The sequence below is a fragment of the Tupaia chinensis genome, unplaced genomic scaffold (genome assembly GCF_000334495.1).
Source record: "Tupaia chinensis unplaced genomic scaffold, TupChi_1.0 Scaffold000037_2, whole genome shotgun sequence".
In the NCBI taxonomy this organism is placed as follows: Eukaryota; Metazoa; Chordata; class Mammalia; order Scandentia; family Tupaiidae; genus Tupaia; species Tupaia belangeri.
Genome location: NW_006159478.1, coordinates 435,790 through 458,736, shown reverse-complemented (window position 1 = coordinate 458,736; position 22,947 = coordinate 435,790). Strand labels below are relative to the sequence as shown.

At 36.4% G+C, this 22,947-nt stretch overlaps 1 long non-coding RNA gene across 1 annotated transcript in view; it reads left to right on the top strand.

Annotated features, from left to right (window-relative positions):
• Window positions 1-22,585, top strand: part of LOC106734961 (uncharacterized) — a 138,737-nt gene extending 116,152 nt beyond the window's left edge. The window contains exon 3 of the long non-coding RNA XR_001370431.2: window positions 22,441-22,585. This is a non-coding gene — a long non-coding RNA (uncharacterized LOC106734961). The remainder of the gene's footprint in view (window positions 1-22,440) is intronic.
• The last annotated feature ends 362 nt before the right edge of the window (window positions 22,586-22,947 follow it).

Below are 22,947 nucleotides of genomic sequence, written 5' to 3'. Positions count from 1 at the left end.
TTCAATTCTGTTTAAATTTTTTTTTTTATTTTAACCAATTGCAGGAACTATCAACAGCTCAAAAGAAAACAAAGATCTCTAAATCTGAAAAACAAAGCATAGAAAAAAATTAGTAATGTTTTAGTCAAAAGTCATGAAATTCTGTTTTGTGTTTAGTCTCATGTAATTAATCTCTCTTCTGTTGAGTTTGCAGTGTTACTGTGATCTAGTCTTTCTGTTTAAGTCCTGGGAGTTCAGAAATATGATCTCAAGGTTATCAAAAACCTACATTCACCAGTACTTAAAAGCATCATTTTCATTAATTTCTTTAAAAGAAGCAATTTTGAATTGTAGCCTATTACAAAATGTTTTAGAAAGAGCATCAGAATAAAGCAATTAACTATGAACCAGTGGAACTTAAAATGGCCATGACTCAAAATCTGATTTTACCATAACCCAAAATTGACAAATTTGATTATTTCTGTAAGAAACTACATTAGAACTATTTAGCATTACAAGTATGACTAATAACATACTAACACGTAACAAATAAATTTAAGAATCTCATACAATTTTGTAACACCCATTGACAAAAATTTCTATACACAGACATAAAGCTAAACATCGTTTCATATTTGACGGTGTTTCCCGTGTAATTTCAACACATCAGAAAGTCTAGCCTGTCTTTCTTTCCCCTTTAATTGTAGCAATACTCAGCACTTTTCTTCTTTTTAGCAGAAGTACATGAGAAGTAAATATATTTTAAAAGAAAAGCAACATATTTAACCTGAGACTCAATTTTTCTAAAAGTGATTCCAAAGCATTTTTTTTCCTACAAAATGGAAAGAATATAACATTAACACAAATACATTTTTTTTTCATTTGGGTCACAATAACTTTTATAGTGTATAAAAACAGCATAATTGGAAATAGAATCATAAACATTAAGAAATCAAGTTTAGACTCTCCAAGGAAAGTGAATGCATGACTAGTCACTTACACCAAAAACACTGAGAAAAGTATCTATCTAACATGGAGTTTTCATTCATTACGTTCGATTCTCTTGGTTTTTTGGTTTTTTTTTTTTTTTTCTTTTCTCTTAATGTCTGTCAGTCTCTTTACTTTTCCTATAGCACTCCATTCAGTACTTCTTAAAAAACTGGTCAGGTATTGGTAAATTCTTTCAGGTTTTGTTTATCAGAGAATGTTTTTATCTTTTGTTCCCATTTGAAGGATAATCTTGCCGGTATAGTAATCTTGTTTGAAATTGTTTTTCTTTTAATAGTTTGAATATATCTTCCCATCATTTCATTGCTTGGATTGTTCCCGCTAAGAGGTCCAATGTTAGCCTGATGTGATAACCCTTTAGGTAACTTGACATTTCTCTCTTGCCATTTTTAGAATATTTTATTTCTCTGTGATTTTGGACAATCTGGCTGTGATGTGCCATGGAGAGGATCTTCCTGGGTTGAATCTATGTGGGGTCCTTTGTATTTCTTGAGTCTGGATATTTTGGTGTTTCTCTAGGTTTGGAAAGTTTCCTTCCAGAATTTTATGGAATAGATTATCAATGCCCTTATTAGATTCTTCACCTTCTGAGATGCTAGTTTTTCAGATGTTTGGACATTTAATGGAATCTCGTATTTCCCATATATTATTCTCATATTTTAAAATGATTTTTTCATTCTTTTTGGTGATTTTTTTTCTAGGTCAGAGGTTTTGTCTTCTACATCCAAGGTTCGATCTCCTGCTTAATCTAATATACTTCTACTACTTTCAAGGGAGGTTTTAATCTTCTGCATTACAGACTTCAACTCTAGAAGTTCTGTTTGATTCTTCTTTATTGTCTTTCTCCTCCTTCAAGTCATGAAGGAACTTCTTCATCCCCTGGAGTTCAATGTCTCTTTTCCCTTCCATCTCATAGTTTTATTGCCATAAATATTCAGAATTCCTTATGTGATATTTTACTAATTTCCTCTGATTTTTCCATACTTGGAGATTCCTGTGTTCCCTTGTTGGAAACATATCACTTGGTTTTCTGATTCCAGAGGCTTTTCTTTGATTTTTGGTCATTGGTGATGTATTCACTTTTGGATAATTTGTTGAGAAGTTTTCTACAACTGTGAGCTTGTTTCCTTTCAGTGTGAGGTACTTCTGTGCCAGTTTCTCTCTTCTACTGTGTTCGCAACGTGGTACTCACAGGTAGAGTCTTTGAGGTCAGATTTATGGAAAGGAGTATCTCCCTTTTGCCACTGGTTCAGTGGGGGTGAGGATTTCTTTGAGCCTTGCAAAATTCAGAGGTTTGGCTATCATGCACATCGACCTGTCTATACACTCACTGGGTGGAAATGGAGCAGCAAAATGAGAAAGTAAAGTAAGAGAATAAGGGAAAAAAGAAAACAAACAAACAAAAAATTTAAAAAGAAGCAAAAAACAAAGGACAAAAAAAAATAAGAGGGTAAAGATAAGAGAGTAGAAATAGGAGAGTAAAGAATTAGTAAAAGAAAAGATTTTTAAACACTGAGAGAAAAGGGGAAAAAAAGAGAGAAAGAATATAGGAGAAAATAAGTTTTCTTCTCCAACCTTTTTAGCTATGGGCCAGGGAGGTGAGTTGAATGTGGGGGGCTGCAACTTGGGGCTGGTCACCCCTCACATTGGTCCCAAAAATAACATCTTTTAGCAAGTTTGAAACTTAAAGAAGGACAAAAAGCTATTTAATGGCAAATAAAATATGTCCATTCACATAAACATCAAATGAGGTGTACACAGCATTTTTTTAATGTGGAGTGTACTTTATAATGAAGATACAGCTGTTAGGAATATCTGCAAATCAAATGGCATGTTATCAATTCCAATAAAGCAAAAGCTACGTAGATATAATTGGAGATAGTGAGAAATACCACTAGGATTGGAAAATTTATTTATTCCCCTCTCAATCCATGACAGATAACTCAGGGATGAGTGTGGTGCAGGAGCAAGGAAACAGTGAAAACATTTTCAAAAAATGCAAGAACATTACAAAGATGCCCACTTTGACGACTGTTTTTAACACTGTTCTGAAAGGAGCCAGTCAAGAGAGAGATATTGAAAGTTCAAAATTTTAAAACCATGGGGAAGTTAAATTCCTGGGCACAGAAGATCCCACCACCCAAAATAAAATCGACTTAACTACCACATGTAGTATAGGATTCATATACCCATATAGGTAACTTTCATGCATATGCACCAAAATAACTTTCCTTTAAGCCCAAGTGCTTTCATGCATATGATTTCTCAAATACTTTTCTACAACTTCTATAACAAATTACCACAAAGTTCCTGGCCTAACGCAAAAAAAGTTTACTCTTCTTGCAGTTGCAGAGCCAGAAGCCTGAAATCAGTGATAACTGCGCCAAAATCAAGGTGCCGATTATCCCTTTACAAATTCTGAGGAGTAACCTGCTCCTTACCATCTGCTTCTGGTGGCTGCTGGGATTCCTCGGCCTGGCCGCATCACTTCAGTCTTGTCTTCATGCACCAGTAGTGCATCCCTTCTCCGTGTGTCTGTTTCACTCTTTTTTTTTTTTTTTTTTTAAGATTTATTTATTTCAAAAAAGGACAAGGAACCTTAAATAACCATATTATTTCTAGCATGGAAGAATCTTCAAGGTCTATTCACTTTTAAATAAATTTTGCCAAGGGACACAAAAATGGGAAACTGTCTATTGATGACAGTATATATGGTGATATCTTTAATTGAGCCAAAGATGCAGTGTATTTATGCTGAGAAAATTTGTTTTTGTATGCTGTAAAGGTATACAGTGATTGAATGTAAAAAAAGAAGAAAATGAAAGAAAAAAAATTTTTTTTTTTGGCCAGAGAGTTTGTGCGCTCATCAGAGAGAAGCAGAAAGACAGAAGCATGTCCCGTGTGGAATGGTCATTCTGCAACCCTTCTTTCTCTATTTTTTCCATCTTGTTAGTATTTGGGGCACTCACACACTCATGCCCAGTATGTTTCTCAAGCCATCGGGTCTGAGACTTGAACCATAGAGTCAACCAAGTGAGATTCCACTGCCTTAACCACTAGACCATGGAATAGGTACAAAGCTATTCATTTTTTTAGAGTACGCGTAGCCCCAGCTATGGTAGCACATGCTGGATGCTGCTGTTCTGCAGGCCGAAGCCATATGGGGAGGCCCAGATTCGAATCCCAGCTGAATATAAAAAGGTGGGCACAGTGGTACATACCTATAGTCCTAGGTATTGGGAGGCTATGGCAGGAGGATCGTGATATAGTGAGGCCCTGTCTAAACATGTCACACACACAGACACACATACAGACTCATACATTACCACACATGAGAGAAATACAATTAAAATTACAATTAAAAATATAGTAATATATGTCTTGAATGCTGCCCTTTTGGTTCAAAGATATTGGGAAAAGGAATATTCACTTATATTTGTATACTTATGCAAAAAAAAATCACTGCAGTTACTTATAAGAAATAACAATGATAACATAGATGATAGGGTTTGGGTATATGGACGGAAGAGTAAGAGTGTAATTTTACTATATGACATTTTAAACTAAATTTTTGAACTGAATAAAAATACTAGTTATTCTAATTAAGTGAATAAAGTTCATTTAAATAATTATTTCTAGAATATTTATTGAAAGGCACTGTTCTAAATGTTTGGAATCAGAGCAGAGAAAGAACCCCATCCCTATAGAGTTTACATTTTCATAGTGGGAGACCAAAGTAGAAAATAATTACAATAAATAAATAATGTAGTGTGACAGAAGATATGTATTGTGGGGGGGGGGGACACATAAGATGGAGTAAGTTGGATTGGCAATGTCAGTAGAATTGGAAAAAAAGGTGTTTCACTATTAAATAGACTTTTCCATCGTGAAAGAGCAAATTTAAACAAATACATTAAAGAAGCCAGTAAGTTGATCTAAGGAAAGAGATTCCAGGTACAGAGAGCAGTCAGTAAAGAGGCCTTGAGAGGAGCATGACGGGTGTTTAGACAAAGGGTGAGAGGCCAGTGTGGCTTGAACAGAGTAAGAAGGTTAATGGTAGGACATGAGGTCAGAAAGATAATCATATCCACTAGAAGTTTTGGTTAGCTAATTTTCTGTTTTAACAGAGGAATGGCATAATCTAACTTAAACCTTAAAAGCCTAATTCTGACTAATGTTTTACAAACAGGCTGATGAACAGGGTAAAAGCCAGGAGATAATTTGGATGCAATGGTGCCTTAGACCAGGTGAATAGAAGTAGTGAAAAGTATTTGGAGTTTGGAGGTAATTTCAAGTTAAATCAATGGGATTCCTGAAAGATTGGATGGGGAATATGAAGGAGAGGATTCAAAGAGAAGGTGTGAACTGTTTTCTAGGAAAATGGGAAATGGAGTAGAAAAGGGAAAAGTGACTATCTGGAAGCATGAAGAGCTTACTCAAGGTTTTCATGAATTTAGAAGTGAGGCCAGGTAAAATGATTAGGGGGTTTTCTCTAGCTACGATATATATATATATATATATTTAAAATGACTCATCTGGTTTAAACAGAGAGATCTATGTGGTATTCTCGAAAAGTTATTCCTGTTAAATAAAAAATTCAAACATATCATACTGAAAGAAAAATGGTCACTTCTGAATAATTTCAAGTGAGATACATGTATGCTTATTTATATTGATACAAAACTTAGGTAAGTTGCTCTAAGGCTTAGCAGAGCATGGTTTTCATGTGATTGTTCTAAATGTTACATGTGTACACATCCCATGATTCTGAGTGAACTCTGCCTGTTATTTTTACTATACTAGCAGCTGGTAAACATAAAATAGATTCAATTGTAAAATTGAAATAAAAGGTAGGGAGAAGCCATTTTTAAGTCAGAATATTTTTTTCTTTTTTTCAATTATTTCTTGATTTTTCTCTTATCGCCAGAGGGCACATATGCTCACCAGAGAGAGAGAGAACTCTGCAGTGGGGCGAGATCATGCCGCAATCCTTGAGACTCCACTTCTCCATCCCATCAGGATCCTGGGCAAGCATTCACATGTGCCTGGCATATCTTACAAGCCACTGGGACTAGGATCCAAGCCACAGTCGGCTAAGTGAAATCCAGCTTTCACTTAACTACTGAGCTACAGGACTGGCCCGGGAATGTATTTCTGGGTGCTTACTCATTTAATCTTGTAAAAATCAAATGTAGATTGTATACAGTCTTTGAAATTAACGGAGTATTTGTTTTTAACTTATTATAGTATATCAAATTGTTTGTATCAATTGTATGTGTTTCTGAGATGTGTATTATATGTGTTATGAACAGCATCCTAAAGAGTTAATATTTTTAGTGTTTGAGAATTTAGTGAAGCCACGAGCAAATGCCTATGAAATAGTGGAAGAGTCAGATGGATTATAAACCAGATTGAATACGTAATGATCAAAGGTGGTAAGGAAATTAAAAATGAAGAGAAATAGCTGTGAAAGAACTAAATGTGAATAATCAACAAGCTATAATCAATAGCAAAGAGGAGGTGTGAGGTATATTTTGAAACAATGCAAGACATGATATTGGAGACAGTAGTTAAAGACAGCAAATCAATACACTAAATGCTGGAACCAGCATTTAGCATAATGGCTATGTCGCTAAACTCCCATGTAGTCAACTGTGGTTCGAGTCCTGGACCCGGTGGTTTAAACTCACACCAGGGGCGTGTGTGTGTGTGCCCAAGATCCTGAGAGGAGAAAGGAGGAGAAGGGATTGCAATGTGGCCATCCCCCACTGGGGGGTGATTTCTTGCTTTCTGTCTCTCTGTCTCTCTTTCTGTGTCTGGCAAGCACACATGCCCTATAGCAAAAACCTCTCAAAAATAAATAAATAAATAAATGCTCTCTGAGCATCTTCTCTTGGCACATTCTTTTTTTTTTTTTTCAGAGGTTTTTGCTATAGGGCACGTGCACTCGCCATACAGACAGAGAGAGACAGAAAGCGAGAAATCACCCCCCAGGGGAGATGGTCATGCTGCAATCCCTTCTCCTCCATTCTCCTCTTGGGATGTTGGGCACGCACACAAACGTGCTCGGCGTGAGTTTAAGCTGCCAGGTCCAGGACTCGAACCTCAGTCGAATACATGGGAGTCCAGGGACATAACCGTTACACTAACTGCTGGTCCCTCTTGACACACTCTTTACATTCTTTTTAAGAGCTGCTTGTAGGAAATATACACAACAACTCAACCATGAGACCTAACGTGCTCAGTTACTACCTGTATTTCAGGGTAGACAACCATGTATCATTCTTATAGAGTTCAGACATGGAACTCACCCAACGCTATGATTAAGAACAAAGTTGTGCTTCATTCATGGTGAAGCACATGAATGAGTTAGTAAAAGATTACTGTTTATTATAATAATTGCATGTAGTATGTTGTATTTCCATGTGTAGAGTTAGTACATGTCTGTAGTTGCAATTCAGAAAGACAAAAAGCTCCAAAATGCAAAATTTCATTTTCTCTCAACTCATTTAGCAAAACCTAACACAGAAACATTGAGGATTCACTTGAGTTTACCATAAACTTGAAAATTATTATAATTAGTGATATATAAAATGATGTGTGTTCTTTGTTTGTATCAAAGGGTAAATATTTACCGCAGAAATATTGACATTTGATTTTTTTTTTTTTTTGGAGTGGTTTTTGCTATAGGCATGTGTGCTCACCAGAAAGACAGAGAGGCAGAAAGTGAGAAATCACTCCCAGGGGGAATGGCCATGCCACAATCCCTTCTCCTTCATTTTCCTCTTGGGATCTTGGGCATACACGCACATGCACCTGGCGTGAGTTTAAGCCACTGGGTCCGGGACTCGAACTGCAGTCGACGAAATGGGAGTCCAGCGACATAGCCATTATGCCAGCTGCTGGTCCCAACATTTGATTTTGAGATGCTGCATAGATACCATTGGCTAGGGGCAGTACACACATCAGATTACTTCTATAAATCTGAAAAATTTCAAATTCCTAAATATATTTATCCCCAAGAATTTCTAAGACGAGTGTATAAAATTTGTAAAATGAGATATGCAAGAAATTATTAATGGTGTTTATCTGTGAAGAGATGGGATTTTTATTTTTCACTTTATACTCTTCTATACTTTTTGAACTTTATGACTAGCATAAATTATTTTAATAAATAAAATATGACTTTGAAAATAAATAAATTAGGGACCAGCAGTTGGCATAATGGCTATGTCACTGGACTCCCATGTAGTTGACTGTGGTTCGAGTCGTGGACTTGGTGGCTTAAACTTACGCCGGGTGTGTGTGCGTGCATGCCCAAGATCCCGAGAGGAGAATGGAGGAGAAGGGATTGCAGCATGGCCATTCCCCCTGGGGGATGATTTCTCGCTTTCTGTCTCTCTTTCTTTGTGGCTAGCGCATGTGCCATATAGCAAAAATCTCTCAAAAAAAATGAAAATAAATACATTACCACACAGCTCTGTGATGGGGAAGAATCAGTTTGCCTCTTGCTGTATCTTACTTGTTTTAAGTGGATAATCTTCTTAAGCAAGAATCCTAGGGAAGTAAGTTATTGTGAGCTGGAATGATCAGTATGGCACTTTATGAAAAAGTTGGGATTTGTCTCTGAGTCTTTAAATAATAAGAGAGTTAGGAAATTGGAAAAACACAAGGGACGAACATACCAGAAGGAAGAATGATGTTAGGTTAGAATGTATATGGTGTTTATTTTGCTAGTTACTTGGGCTGCTGAGTAAGTACATATCTACTTCTTTTTACTTGTTATTTTCCAAATATATTCTAATTCCCATGTAGAGTACTTAAAAATATCCTATAATTGACAGTTAAGTTTAAAGAACTTTTTTCCTTTATTCCACATTACATAGCTGCACAATTGATTTTATGTAATTTTGTCATGCAGTCTTGAAGACATTCAATAGAGAAATTGTTTTTGCTTTATTCGTACACCTATTTTAATGGACTCGGAGTTATTTGACTCTTCACTTCTTTAGGTGATATGTGACTGGAAACAGTTTTGTGATCTTGTGATGTACGTGATTCTTGTTTTACATTTTTAGTTATGTTCATCTCTTCTATCTTTCCCCAAGAGTTACCTGAAAACATCAATTGACTAATAGAATTAACTTTTACGATTTTATTATTTATGATTTGTTATTTACATTTAATTGTTCTATACCCTTGTGAGGGTATGATACAGTTTTTCAAAAACATGCGTTCAGTATGTCATAATCAAGTCAAGGTGTTAAACATTTATCTTTCTCAACATAGAACATTATATTATGTTGTACACCTTTGATTTTCATTCTACTAGTTTGTTTTGAGTTTAAGAATATCAGGATAGATGGATAGATAGATATCTTTGGCAATACCATTTGTTCCTCTGTTGTGATATAACATTCATAACATGTTTGCTTTGTTTACATGTATTTTGTCAAACTTCTTTTTCCCGAGCTTCTCCCACCAACCCCCATCTGCTACCTCTGGTGCAGTTGTTGGTATCTACTTCTGTGCCTTCAAATCTTTCAATTTCTGCAACAGAGTGCAGACATTCAGTAAATACTAAGAAGGGACATATGGTGTTTGTCTTTCATAATCTTGCTTATTGTAATTAGCTTTAAATTTTCTAGATTCTTTCACTTTGTATCAGATGACAGGATCTCATTGTTCTTTATGTCTAAGAAGTATTCCATTGTGTTTATGTGCCACATTTTCTTAATACAGTCATGAGTTGTTGGACCATATAGGTTGAGTTTGTTGTGAATAATGCTGCAGTGTACATGGATATGCATGAGTCTCTCCAATAGAGTGATTCCCTACTCTTTAGAGGATACTCAAGAGTCAGATAATTGGTTCATATGGTAGTTCTATTTGTAAAATTTTGAGGAACCTCCATTATGTTTTCTGCAGTGGCTGTACTAATTTACATTTCCACCAACAGTACATGAGGGTCTCTCGTCTTTACAACCTCATCAGCTCTTGTTCTTTTCTTTTTTTAATCATAGCTATTCTGACTGGGATTAGATGAAACATCATTGTGGTTTGATTTGCATTTCCCTTACGATAAGAGATGTTGTATATGGGGCCAGCAGGTGGCATCGTGGTTAGGGTGTTGGACTCCCACATGTTTGAGCACAGTTCAAGTCCCTGACCTTGCAGCTTTCTTTTTCACTTTCCCTCACTTTCTTTCTCTCTCCCTCTCTCTCTGGTGAGCACATGTGTCTTATTCCAAATTAAAAAATAATAATAATGATAAATAAAATTAAGTAAATGATTCTTTTCAAAAATAAAAAAAGATAGTGTATATTTTCACTAAGGTGTTTTTTTAGCTATTCATATATCTTCCTCTGAGAGTTGTCTGTTCAGATAGATTGCCTTTTTTAAAAAAATAGATTATTAGTTTTTTACCAGTGAACTGCTTGAGTTCTCTAGAGTCTGGTTATCTAAAGTATAATTTGCAAATAGTCTCTCCCATTCTGTGGATTATATCTTTACTCTATTTAGATGTTAAATAATAAAACATAAAATGGAAAGCTTAGTACAATTGAAAAGCAGTATATATCAAAATATGCAATACTTCTTCTTTTTTCTGTCTTTTTAAAAAGAATCCTTTTTGGGGCCACTAGGAGGCATGGTGGCTAAGGCACTGGACTCCCACATGGTCAACTGTGATTTGAGTCCTGGACCTGGCCGCTAGCTTTCTCACTCTCTCTCTCTCTCTAGCTCTCTGGTCAAATCAAATAATAATAATAAATCAATTTAATTAAATAAATACTTCTTTTTAAAAAAAGAATCCATTGCTGCACAGGAGCTTATTAGTCTAATATAATTCTACTTGTCTATTTTTGGAGTTTTTGCCCATGCTTTAGGGGTCTTATTTAAGAAATATTTGCCTATTCCCATGTCTTCAAGTGTTTCTCTTGTGTTTTCCAAGAGTAGTTATATAGTTTGCAACTTTACATTTAAATCTTTAATCCATTTTGAGTTGATTTTTTTTGTTAACAGTGAATGTTAAGTAAGCATCTAGCTTATTTTTCTACAGGTGGATATTCAGTTTTCTGAGCACCATTTGTTGAAAAGATTTCTATGCTGTTCTGATTATTAGAGTTTTTCAGTATATTTTGAGGTCAGTCAGTGAGAGACCTCCAACTGTATTCCTTTTGCACAGTATTGTTTTGGCAATACAAGTTCTTTTTCTTTTTTTCTTTTTTCTTTTCTTTTTCTTTCTTTTTTTTTTTTTTTTTTTTTTTTTTTTTTTTTTTTTTTTGTTTTTTTTTTTTTTTAGGGGAGAGAGATACAAAAGCAAGAAATCACCCCACAGGGGAGTGGCCATACTGCAATCCCTTCTCCTCCATTCTTCTCTTGGGATCTTGGGCATGCACACACATGTGCCTGGCATCAGTTTAAGCCACCGGGTCCAGGACTCGAACCACAGTCGACTACATGGGAGTCCAGGGACATAGCCATTATACTAACTACTGGTCCCAATACAGGGTCTTTTTTGATTCCAGACAAATATATTATTTAACACAGACTTTTCAAGAGATTGTAAGTTTGTAAGTTTTATGAAATGATTGAGAAGATTGCATTTTATTGAATTATCTAGATCTAATTATATTTTATACTTCACATTATTAAACACTTTTATAAAATTTAACTTATATTACAATTTTTAAAAGGTGAAATAACAAAAATTTTTTTTACATATTTCTTATTAAATTTTACCTATTTTTTTAATGTGACCAGAGAGAGAGAGAGAGCAAGTGAGAAAGCAAGTCACCAGGTCCAGCACTTGAACCCAGTCAGGCATGTGGGAGTCCAGCACCTTAACCACCACAGTACCTGCTGGCCCCAATAAAAACGTTTTTAGAAACTGTGATTTACCACATATTAAGATAAATATCGAGAGTTGCATAAACACGGTCACATACTTGAATCTAGTGATTAGATTATTATATTTGTCAATCAAAGTTTACTCATTTCTTTTATTTACATGGTTCAGTGTGAAAAAAACAAAATTATTAAAAGTGACTTAGATGACCAAACATTGTAATATTGTAAGAAATTCACTCTATTACAATTTCTTTTCTTTGAGTATTAAAGAATGTCTATCGGTCTCTTGCTAAATATTGATATATACTGCTTTTCAATTGTACTACGCTTTCCTTTTTCTGTTTTATTATTTAAGCTCTAAAAAGAAAATTTGTCTTTAAATAGTTTCCTTTTTTTTAATATGTATATACAAGAGAAGATGTTACAAGTGTAAATTCATTGTAGACACTCCCACTCTGCTGAAGTAAATTTCTCATTGCCTATTGCTGACTAGTCGTGATCTGCCACTGAACACTGTCCTTCAGAGCTTTGTGCCTGAATCGTCACACCAGTTTATGAATCCAATGTCTTCTATACAAGCCTGCTAGAATATCAGTCTATGTATGAACATAGATTTTACTGTCTTTTTTTTAACTTTTCTTTTTTTCTTCTATAATTAGTCTTTCACATGTTTAAAGTTATTCAAGATGTGATTCTAGTTTCTTCATACATTCTTCTAACTGAACCTTTGATTTTTAATTTTTGACAGTTTTTAAAAGCCACTTCTCACAGTGATCCTACTGTAGTGGTTTTAGATTTATTTACCAGTCTTTCCTAGTATAGAGTCGGCCCCATAACCTAGTGGTTAAGGGAGAGTCATCCCACATGGCTGAATGTTGTTCAGATTCTGACCCCAGCAGCTTGAAAACCATGCTGAGTATGTATGTGTGTGTGCTCAAAATGTATTTTTCTTTCTTTCTTCTTCTTTCTTTTTAAGCTTTTTTCCATAAGGCACATGTACTTGCTAAAGAGAAACAGAGAGAAGGAAACTGAGAAATCAACCCCTAGGGGAGATGAACATGCCATAATACCCTCTCCTCCATTCTCCTCTTGGGATTTGGGACATGCACGTACACATGCCTGGTTTGATCTTCAAGCTACTGGATCCAGGATTTGAACCGTGGGAGTCCAGCACCTTAACCACCATGCCACTTGCTGGCACAAAAATACTGAAGTGAAAGATAAGAGATTGCTGTGTGATCATGCTCCACTAGGAGAGGTGCTTTCTCCCTCTTTGTCTCTCTTTCTCTCTCAATTGCACATGCCCTGTGGCTATTTAAATACACACACATGGGACCAGCAGTTAGCATAAAGGCTATGTCACTGAAATCCCATGTAGTCGACCACGGTTCAAGTCTCGGACCTGGTGGCTTAAACTCACGCCAGGTGTGTGTGCATGTGTGCCCAAGATCCCAAGAGGAGAATGGGGGAGAAGAGATTGTGGCATGGCCATCCCCCCTGGGGGATGATTTCTCACGTTCTGTCTCTCTGTCTCTGTCTTTCTGGCGAGCACACATGCCCCATAGCAAAAAAAAAAAAAAAGAAAAATAAATAAATAAATAAATACACACACACACACACACACACATATACACACATGTGTGTGTGTTGGGGGGGGTGTTGGTGTGTGTACATTTCCTAACCTGATTTATAATATAATAAATTTGGACTTTTTCAGAGAGAAAAATGACAAGATTAACTCTTTATGAAACTTTAGCATTCGACTGAAATTTTTACTTTTTATTACATCTTTAGAATAAGTACATACCACACTTTGTCCTAACTCTATTTTTATTCATTTCTTATGCTTATTTATCCATACTACTAATAATTATTATGTGTTCTATGTTTAAACTGATTTTATGTGTTTAGTTTTTTTAATATGAAGTATCTACAGAACTTTATTACTGTTTTCTTTTTGGTGGATCCTACTAGATTGGTGGGCTTGTTCAAAGTCAAACAGAAGTATTTTCTTACTATAATTTACCTTGACTACTTACTTTAAATATTTTAGAATTTGAAAGTTCCTTGATAATATTGCAATATAATCGATTTTTAAAAGAAAACAAATGTAATGACAGCTTTATTGAGATACAATTCATATGAAATAAAGTTCACACTTTAAAATTATACAGTTCATGGGGCCAGCAGTTGGTGTAATGGCTAAGTCACTGGACTCCCATGGTTGATCATGGTTCAAGTCCCAGACCTGGTAGCTTAAATGCATGCTGGGCATGCATGCCCAAGATCCCACGAAGAGAATGGAGGAGAAGGGATTGCAGTGTGGCCATCCCCCTTGGGGGGTGATTTATCGCTTTCTCTCTCTCTGTCTGTTTCTGTCTTTTTGGTGAGCGCACATGTCCTATAGCAAAAACCTGTCCCCCCCCAAAAAAAAGTACAATTCAGAGCTTAATGTGTATCACAGTACTTTGCATCACTTACCACTGTTCAACTCCAGAACATTTCGTCACCCCAGAAGAAACCTTACACCACTCCCTTCCCCTTTACCCCCAGCCCTGCAAGCCCTAGTCTATTTTCTATCTTTATGGATTTGCCTATTCTGGATGTTTCATATAAATGGAATCATATAATATGTGTCCCTTGTTCTTTAACTTAGAATAATGTTTTCAGGGTTTAACCATGTTGTACTATGTATCCGAATTTTAGTCCTTTTTGTGTCCAAATAATAACCCATTGTATGGATATTCTATAATTGCTTACTCATCAAAATGGACTCCATCCATTTTTGAATGGTTATTTATCTTCAAAGACAAGAAACCTGAATTTATAATGTGATACTTAAGAGTCTTCAGTGTGTATTTTAGACACTAAAAATCTGTGTGGATGTGTATTTTAATTTTTTTTATCTTTAATAGCCATCATGAATTTAAGCTTACCTTTTCACAACTTGGAAAAAAATCTAAATCACATCTGGCCTCCAACTTTTTGGATAAGGAATTGTGTATGATATATACAAATTAAGGGACTAGCAGGTGGTGCAATGGCTACATCGCTGGACTCCCATGTAATCAACTGCATTTCAATTCCCAGACCCAGTGGCTTAAAATTCATGCCAGGCTCGTGAAAATGCGCACCCAAGATCCAAAGAGGAGAATGAGGGCAGAGGGGCCATCCTTCTTGGGGAGTGAGTTCTCACTTTCTGTCTCTCTTCGTCTTTCCAGTGAGTGCATGGGCCCTACAGCAAAAATCTCTCAATAAAACAAAAAAAAGTACATATGAAATCTACGCTTTGTTTCTTCATTTTTCATGAACTTTTTTAAGATTCCTCATATTATAACAGTAGATATCAGAACCAGCAGATGGCGTAGTAGCTACTGGACTCCTACGTAGTCAACCACAGTTCGAGTCCCAGACCCGGCAGCTTACAATTCACATTGGGCACGTGTGTACCCAAAATCCCAAGAGAGACTAAAGAAGAAGGGATTGCTGCATGGCCATCCCCCTTGGGGAGTGATTTCTCACTTTCTGTCTCTCTGTCTCTGTCTTTCCAGTGAGTGTATACGCCCTATAGTAAAAATCTCTCAATTAAAAAAAAAAAAAAAAAAAAAAAAAAAAAAAAGAACAGTACAGATGAAATCACTGGTAAGGTAAAAACACATTTCCCTTACTCTTGCCGTTTCTCTTCAGGCCATTGTGATGGTGCTGGTTGTACCACATTATTGCTCCTACATAGGATTTCTTGCAAATGTGTGCAGGACTCCCTACACTAATAGTATCATTCTGCAAGACTAAATGTAAATAAAAGATTGTACATAAATTTCCTCCAGGTATTTTGCCTTTATTACCTTCACTCTTTTTTTTGTTAAGAAAGAGAGATTTTTGCTATAGGGCACATGCGCATGCTGGAGAGACAGAGATAGAAAGTGAGAAATCACCCTCTAGGGAGGATGGCTATTCCACAATCCCTTCTCCTCTAGTCTCCTCAGAATTTTGGGCACGCACGTGCATGTGCCCAACATGATTTTCAAGCCACTGGATCCAGGACTTGAACTATGGTCGACCATGTGGGAGTCTAGCTACTTAATCATTACACCATCTGCTGGTCCCACCCTCACATTTTAAAATACTTTTATCTCCTCCTCACTGTGGAGTGTATACCTGGTTCATTACTAACAGTACTCTGAAATTTTCAAATTATATTTTACGTATTCTTTTTTTATTTTAAATTTATTTATTTTACATTCATTCACTGTACACCGTCACAGCATACAAAATGTTATTTCCCATCCAGAATACACTGTATATCAGCTTAATCATACACCTCATTGTCAACAAGTAATTTTCTATTTCTTGTTTCTTATATTTTTTTTATTTCCTACTTTTCACCCTCTGCCATTGCCAATCCTCCTCCCACATTGTCATTGGTATCTACAGTTGCTTTCTATGCCTGTTTCCCCCCACATTTTATTGATTAACAAAATATCTTAATTAATCTAAATACTTCCAATAGCAAGTCCCGCTGACATATATGTGCTGTGAGCACATGACTTTCACTGCTTTGTGAAAGTGGAGACTTATTTTATTGATTAACAAAATATCCTAGCAACTGTCTCCACTTTATCCCTAGCAACAAAAAGATGTATGGAATACATTTGGGTCTCATAAATAGTTTCCAAGTAAATCAGTGACACACACAATTCTGTAAGTTCATTTGTCTTGGATTATCAAGAAAAGTATAGAAAACTCATTTCAAACTAAATGTTTTTAATTCATAAAATAAAATGTATAGAATTACAAAGAAAATATATTCAGCTTTGTCTGAACTATAGTTCTATCCAGAGATCCATTCAGGCTCCATAAATCCTGTTTTTTTAAAAATATCAAAGAAGTTCTTACTAGTATCAGGGGACACACTATCTATAACTATAAATTGTAAAATTACTTTGATAGGATATAAAACAAAGGCAACCTTCATTTAGTTTTCTTTTTTAAGAAATTCTTCCTCTGTGTTCTTAAACTGTAACAGGAAGAACAGTTCATATTTTTTGCTTATTTTGGATAAATTTCTTGTGATTATGACAAGAAAAACAGATTTGGGCAAGTTTATACAAAAAGGACATTTTCTGGGATGATACGAAAATATCACATGGAATTGAGAGGTGGGAAGGAAAGAAGTAAAGGTGGCTCAGGTGACATCAGCTTTCTCCAAAGTAGGACCACGATGGGTGCTCCCAGGCACGGGTCCAATTTTGAAGATACAAGTAGAGAAACCTGGTCGATTCAGTTTGGATCACAGATGCATGTCTGAACTGTCAGCCAGGGCCAGAGAGAGGAATCGTGTGGTAGGACTGTCAGCACTGAGGGCCAAGGTTTGTTTCAGGGTGAGCTGGGAAGCCATCCCAAGAGATATCCATTATGTAGTATTATTAATCTGACTTCAGAAGTCTATTCATTTTATACTTATTCTTTTTTTTTCTTTTTTTGGAGAGGTTTTTGGTATAGGGCATGTGCGTTCACCAGAAAGACAGAGAGAGACATAGAGACAGAAAGCGAGAAATTACCCCCCAGAGAGGATGGCCATGCCACAATCCCTTCTCCTCCACTGTCCTCTTGGGATCTTGGGCATGCATGCACACGTGCCCAGCGTGAGTTTAAGCCACCTGCTCCGGGACTTGAACCACGGTTGACTACATAGGAGTCCAGAGACATAGCCATTACGCTAACTGCTGGTCCCATATACTTATTAATTCTTCAAGATAAAAAATTACTCCAAACTGTAAGACACTTTTGTTCATTGATGATTCCATAGGTTCTTTATACAACTAGGAATTTTAATATGTGCAAGATCAACCACTGACATCCAAAGGGACTTCAAAAAGTTTGTGGAAGGAACCAGCAGTTAGCGTAATAGCTGTGTCACTGGACTCCCACGGAGTCGACCGTGGTTCGCATCTCAGACCCGGTGGCTTAAAACTCACGCCGGGCGCATGTGCGTGTGTGCCCAAGATCGCGAGAGGAGAATGGAGAAGAAGAAATTGCGGCGTGACCATCCCCCCTGGGGGGTGATTTCTCGCTTTCTGTCTCTATGTCTCTCTCTGTCTGTCTGGCGAGTGCACACGTCCTATAGTGAAAATCTCTCCCCCAAAAAAAGAAAAAAAAAGTTTGTGGAGAAATAATTAAAATATTTTTGTGCAAACATAATTTAAAACTCATTCATAATTTTCAGTAACACATCATTTCCATGAACTCTTTGAGCACTCCTCATGTTAATAAATGACTAATAAGTATGTTAGCAAGTGTAATGTAGTAGCAGTATAGCATAGGAGTTAAGAATATAGACCCTTGAGCCATACTTGCATAGCTATCCTGGGTCTTCCACTTAAATAGCTGTGAAAGTTTATGCAGGTTACTCAGTCTCCCTTATTTTCATTCTCTAAAAAGGAAGACAGCTGCTGCAATACAAACAAACAAAACAGTCTCCCTAGCATACCACAATAAGCCATTAGTTCTTGCCCAGGCATTTGCATTTAGTCTGCAGTAGGTATAGGTCAGTGGACTTGGTTCCAGATGGAAGATGGGTCTAGGTCTGTGTCATGTGTCTTTTATCATCCTTCAACCAACAGATACGTGAGGCATTTTTTTAATCTCAGAATGAAAGGCAGGATTGCAAGGGGACAGGCCCAACTGCACAAGCATATTTAAGGCTCTGCTTACATGAGGTTTGCTATGATTCCATTGGCCAAAGGAAGTCACATGGCCTGGGACCAGCAGTTGGCATAATGACTATGTCACTGGACTCCCATGCAGTCAACCACGGTTTGAGTGCCGGACCCGGTGTCTTAAACTCACGCCTGGCGTATGAGTGTATGTGCCCAAGATCCCAAGAGGAGAATGGAGAAGAAGGGATTGCGGCATGGGCATTCCCCGGGGGTTAATTTCTCACTTTCTGTCTCTCTGTCTCTCTCTGCCTTTCAAAAAAGTATACACTTTCTATGGAAGTATAATGTAGGAAATAAGAGTGATACACCACAAGAAGTAGGTACCTACCTAATAGAGCTGTTGTAAGGATACTGTATAAAAAAAGCTTAAAGTATGCCCTGACACAGAGTAAATGGTCAACAGATGTTTGCCATTATTACACATACTCTTGTTCAGAAACACACGCAGAAATTTGATGTACGTATTGATAAAATAAATATTTGGCAAATGTGTTACTTCATTGGAGTCAGGCATGATTTAATGTAACTGAAAAGCTAGTCTGAGGAGCTGAATAGCAGTACATTGATGATGCAGTGCTCTGTGAGTTAGACTCACATGGGAAGGTTTCAGGTTCTTGACCAGAAACCTTCCTAAATATGCTGGTCACACATGTGCTCGTGATTCAGGGCTGACGGGCTGGATGACAGCGTGAGGGCCTTGTCAGGGTACTTCTCTCCCTTCTTAAAAACCTGATCTTGGCCAGCCTGGTGATTAAGGGAACTAGATTTCATGTGACTGACTGTGGGTCAAATCTTGGCCATGATTGCTTGAAATACATGCTGGTTGTGTGCATGTGCATGCCCAAAATTCTGGTAGGATGTAGAAATGGAAGAGAACAGGTTATGACATGATCATGCCCAATTGCGGTGGGGGAGGTGCTTCCCTCCCCTGTTTCTGGTGGGTGGATGTGCCCTCTGGCAATTTAAAAAAAAATATATATGTATAAAAATATACTGTAATATATATTTATATACTATATAGCATATATAAAGTATATATATATATATATTATTTTACATGTAGAAATGGAAGAGAACAGGTTATGACATGATCATGCCCAATTGCGGTGGGGGAGGTGCTTCCCTCCCCTGTTTCTGGTGGGTGGATGTGCCCTCTGGCAATTTAAAAAAAAATATATATGTATAAAAATATACTGTAATATATATTTATATACTATATAGCATATATAAAGTATATATATATATTTATTATTTTACGTGTGTATGTGTACATACATATAAGCTAGTCTGTATCATTTTAATCGTAGAACAGGTGAAAAAGATTATGTGTCTTTCAGACCAATCAGCCAACTTCTAGCATAGGCGGATAGGTTACTGCCCCGATTATTTAACTGTTAGAGGAATCATGAAACTGCTAAAGATCATCAAGTTTCTACCCTCTCATTTTATTTGAAGTAATGAATTGAACCAAACTGATAAGATATTTAAGACAAAGTGAGCAGTGGATGCACTGATGAATGGTAAATAGATAAGTAGCTACAGAGAAAAAGGGAATGCAGCGAAGCATACCTCCATTTCTGTAATTCTAGGTGAGAATACTACCACGCAGCCCAGGTGTTGTTTCTGAAGTTGTATTTAAATACTGCTTATTATATTTTTTTCACCCTTTGCTTTTCAGTAGGCCCTAAAAGAAGAAATTTTAAAATTTTATTTGATTTCTTTCATACAAGAGATGTGCGCAAGAGAACATGTGTGAGAGAGAAAGAGAAAGCGGGACCCCTGACAAACTTTCGTCAGGCTGCAGTCTCCCTCTCCTAGCCTTCCAGCCAGTCAGGATGGTCGGTGCGGGCCTGCCTAGCATGTTTCAGTTTGACTCGACTTAGGATTCAAACCCACTGGTATTCTTTTGCTTCCAGCACTGCAGAGCAGCATACAATGCCTGCACCACCAAGGCTGGACCAAAAGAAGAAATCATTTTAATAAGTTTTTCTAAGAATTTTTTTCAATTATTCTTTCAACTAAGAGGTGACTATAGGATAGAATTTACTTAAAATGTAAAATTATAACAACAAAAAAACTAATCTTTACAGAGCTCTTCTTGTATCCACTTAAATAATACTTATAAATAGGTATTTGTTAGTCGTTGGGCACACAGAGCAAAACCAAAAAAATTACCATTCTAGCGAGCATTCATTATATGTGGGAGACAGGCAGTTAACAACATAACACATGGGTGTGTTCCACTATCCCTTATCTATAATTACAAAAATCAAAAGTTCTGAAAACTTGGGACCAACAGATGGTATAATGGCTATGTCGTTGGACTCCCATGTAGTCGACCACGGTTCGAGTTCTGGACCCGGTGGCTTAAACTCATACCAGGTGTATGTGCACGTGTGCCCAAGATCCCTGGAGGAGAATGGAGGAGAAGGGATTGTGGCATGGCCATCCCCCCGGGGGGGGGGGGGGTTTTTTTCTTTCTTTCTTTCTTGTTCTTATAGCAAAAAAAAAAAAAAAAAAAAAGTTCTGAAAACTGAAAGCTTTTGAATCTCATACAGTGGTAGAACCTGATCTAATCATAACTCATTTAGTAGTAAAACGGATATAAAGCTATTTATAGTTGCTTTAAAAATCTTGCTAAGAATGATTACATGTTTTATTACAGGAATGTTAAGATATTTTATTTCAAGATACTGTCCCAGAACTCTTGGATTGGGGTGAAAGAGAGGAAAATTGTTACATAATTATAATACATGTACCAAATTACCTTTAAAAACTCAAAAAATACTTATTTTAAAATTCTGCTTGGTCCCCAGTAGGATTGTAAGGCTGTATAATAACTTGAGATTACAAATATTGTGAGTGGAAATGAAACGGATATTGATATAGAGACTGAAGGTCACTGAGAGGGACATTAAGGATCAAAGACCATAAACCAAGTGTATGTTTAGCATGTTTGAGGGACAACATGAAGGCCACTGAAGCTATAAATTACTGAACAAGAGTGATTGGATAGTCCATCAGAAAGGTAACTGGAACCCAGTTACCTAAGTCAAGGAGAAGGCTTTTGGATTTTAGCATAAATATTATAGGAGAAGTCTTTGGGGGATTTTGACAAGGGACTGTCTTAAATCTAATTTGCTTTTGTACAATATCACTTTGTTGCTTTAGAAATAATAAAAATGTCACTCTTCTGCTGTGGAAATATGAGCATTGCCGTAGTAAACATTAGAAAAAAATAAATAATCATGACTGTGGATAAAATTTAGAAATTTAGTGCAACTGGTTCTATGGATACTTTTAAATAAAATAATATCTGAATTATATTTTAGTAAAATAATATCTCTTAGATGCCCACCAAGCTAGAGCTGTGTTATGATTTAATAAGGTAAGTGTTTTTAGGCTGTCACGTTTATTGTTTCTTCTTCCACATTGTTCTCTAAGCATTAGGGCTGAGAAACTAACTTGGTCATAATGTTTTCTTCATTCTCCCTTCCACTTCTTAAATATGGTTCTCCTCTATCTGCTGAGAGACAACCAGAGGAAACAGCCCTGACATGAAGTAGCAAAAACTGGTTTCCCATGCTGGCTCGGCCACTAACCAACTGCACTATTGGTTGTGATATTTAACATCTCTAGATTTATTTCCTGTAGTATAAAATGCCACTGGATTGATATAGCTCTTTTTGTTTAACCTGCAGTCATAAATTTAGCAGGTCCTTTGTGTTAGACTAAAATGCTGATTCTAAATGGGACCTCTTAAGAATCTCAAGATTTCCTTAAATATGAATCTAAAAAAAGTGCAGAGTAACTGGCTATTTGTCTAAAATTGTTAATGTGCCCTTGTTTCCTTTTTAATGTGCCCTTGTTTCCTTTTTAACAGGACCAAGGAAATAAATATCAGAAACCAAGAGCACAGAACATTTTCTTTCGTCCAACCGTAGAACCCTGAGATTTCTTCAGTTCCAACACACACAGACGAGTGACTACCTTGGCAGATGGCCACAGAGGATGTCAACAATTTCTTGGAGGCAAGCAATGAAATATTTGATCTATGAGTTTTCCATTAATAGCTGTGTTGTTAGCTGTATAGAAACAAGCAGAGTGATCTTGGATTTCAATGAAAATATTAAAAATGTCCTTTGATATCTTGATAGAAAGTTACATAAGGATAGCTATCTCTTTCTTTCTCTCTCCTTCTTTTTCTTTGGTACTATTGCACGTCAAAAATTAATATTAAGATTTTTCACCCTTGCCTGTAATATTACATAGAATATGGTTACATCAAATCCCTAAATACAAGATAAGAATTCAAATGATAGAAATTAAGTACTCATGTTTGAAAACTGGGTTCTTTGTGTCTCTCTTGGATGCATATATGATACTACTG